Source organism: Adiantum capillus-veneris, chromosome 22 (assembly GCF_014529385.1).
Source record: "Adiantum capillus-veneris isolate H3 chromosome 22, ASM1452938v2, whole genome shotgun sequence".
In the NCBI taxonomy this organism is placed as follows: Eukaryota; Viridiplantae; Streptophyta; class Polypodiopsida; order Polypodiales; family Pteridaceae; genus Adiantum; species Adiantum capillus-veneris.
In genome coordinates, this window is record NC_140952.1 from 128,013,136 (window position 1) to 128,015,825 (window position 2,690).

Here is a 2,690-nt window from a genome sequence, read left to right on the forward strand (position 1 = left end):
CACTCACCCAAGGGGCACCCCTTTTCTAAAAGGGCACATGGGACACATGTCAAACTCTCACTAAGCTTAACCACATGGTGTGCTTGAATGCTATTGGTTGGGCTAAAGAGGGGTCCAATGAGCTTCTACTTCATCCAACAAATATCTAGATATTTTCAAGCTCTCTCTCTCTCTCTAAGGGTAAGGAGGACACTTGTCAAAATACTACCCATGTACCTGACTGCATGCTGCATGTGATTGGCTAGCGGGAGAGGGGTCCAATGAGCCTACAGCATGTAGAAAATTCACCACTCACCCAAAGCAAGGAAGGGGGGTGCTAGGGGGATATACTCCACACACACACACACACTCATTTGCAAGGGCATTCTCACTTGGTGAAAGTTGAGGAACACCACCTCCTTCTCCAAGCTTGTGTGAGAAGTGAGAGCTGATGAGTGTGTGGCGGTGTGTGCAAGTGATAGAGCACGCGAAGATGTGCAGGCCTTGAGGCTTGAAGCGGAGGCACTGTGCTGCAGAAGGGAAGCACTAGCTGAACGAAGAGGGAGAGAGCTCACGTTTTTGGGGAAAACTCAATAAGTGAGTTTTGGGTTTTCCCACTTTTATTATAAGTGACCTATATTGAACCTGGACAAAGTATAAAAATGTACAAAAAGGGGTTATTTAGGCCTTTAACCCAACAACCTCCCACTTAAAGGCATAAATGACGCCTTTAAGTTAACCAACTCCCACCAGCTGTATGCAATGCTCATGTTGAGCCTCAGCAAGACTCTTGGTGAGAACATCTGCAGGATTATCTTGTGTATGGATCTTAGTCAAGCTGACTAGACCATTCTCCAATACATGTCGTATGAAGTGGTACCGCACATCTATGTGTTTGGTACGCACATGAAACATGGAATTTTTGGCTAAATAGATAACACTCTGGCTATCACAACCCAACACGGGTGTATGAGCAGGCATGCCAAGTTCTTTTGCAAGTCTGCCCAACCAAATGGCCTCTTTTGAAGCCTCTGTGGCTGAAATATATTCAGCCTCAGTAGTACTCAATGCCACAAATTTTCTATAACCTAGAACACCAAGAAACTACATCACCAGCAATGGAAAATACATATCCACTGGTAGATTTCCTAGTATCCATGTCACCTGCCATGTCTGCATCACAATATCCCTGCAACTTTAAGCCGCTTTTGCCATAGCAGATACCCTTTGATTGTGTACCTTTCAAATATCTCAGAATGCATTTGACAGCTTTCCAATGCGCTTTGCCAGGATTTGACATGTATCGACTAACAACTCCCACTGCATAAGCAATGTCGGGACGAGTGGCAACCATAGCATACATAAGAGAACCACAAGCTCATGCATAAGGGATTCCCTTCATTGCTTTCAATGTTACCTCATCCTTTGGGCAATCTACTTTGCTAAGCTTAGTATATGGAGGTAAAGGTACTCCAAGAGGCTTAGCATCAGCCTTATTAAACCTATCAAGTAATTTTGCAATGTACCTTTCTTGAGATAAAAACATCAATTTCAGCTTTCTATCTCTTTTAATACGCATGCCCAAAATATGCTCTGCATCACCCAAATCCTTCATAGCAAATGTTGAATTTATCTTACGTTTCAGAGCATCAAGACTAGTCTTATGTTTCCCAGCAAGCAGCATGTCATCAACATAGAGAACAAGTATGATGGGACTACCATCTTCATCCCTTTTCGTATACAAACAATGATTTGCATGGCTGTGTTTAAAGCCTTGAGACAGCATAAAAGTGTCAAACTTCTTATACCACTGCCGTGATGATTGTCTCAAACCATACAAAGCCCTTTTCAGTTTTCATACAAGTTCCTCACATGTAGGAACTACAAAACCTTCAGGTTGTTTCATGTATATGCCCTCTTCAATGTCACCATGCAAAAATATTGTCTTTACATCCATTTGATTCAATTTCAAATGAAGCACCGCAACGAGAGCAAAAAGGACACGTAAAGTTGTAAGCTTTACAATGGGAGAAAAGATTTCTTGAAAATCAATTCCTTCTTTCTGTGCATATCCTTTTGCAACCAATCTTGCCTTGTACTTGGATTTTTCATCCACAATCTTAATCTTGTATACCCATTTATTAGGAAGAGCCTTTCTCCCTTTAGGCAATGGCACAAGATCCCAAGTATCATTTGCATACAAGGATTTCATTTCCACTTGCATTGCAAGCTCCCACTTACTGCTTGACTCACATGTCTTTGCCTCTATATACGTAAGAGGCTCTCCCTCATCTGTCAACATAACATGATGCAAAGAGGGCTCAAAGCACTGTATCAACCTTCTGACACGAGTAGACCTGCGTACCCAATGATCTACATTCTTAGGCACATGTTCTACATCAGGAGGCAACTCATTTTCAGCATGCTCATGCTGTTGAAAATCATTTTCAGCCATGACAGGTGGCTGTCCATCCCCATTTAGAGCATCTAAATCATGTCCTACCTCTTCGGGCTCAAGGTTAACTGGCTGATTATCAATTTCAGCTTGTGGTAATGCATCCTGAGGCTCTTTTTCAACATCAATCGGTGGCAAGAGAGGCTGAAATTTGACCGATTTCTTGTCAATTTCAGAAGATGTAGCATTTTTCAGCAATTTAGCCTCATTGAACACTATATCTCGGCTGCGTACCACCCTCTTAAACTGAGGCAAC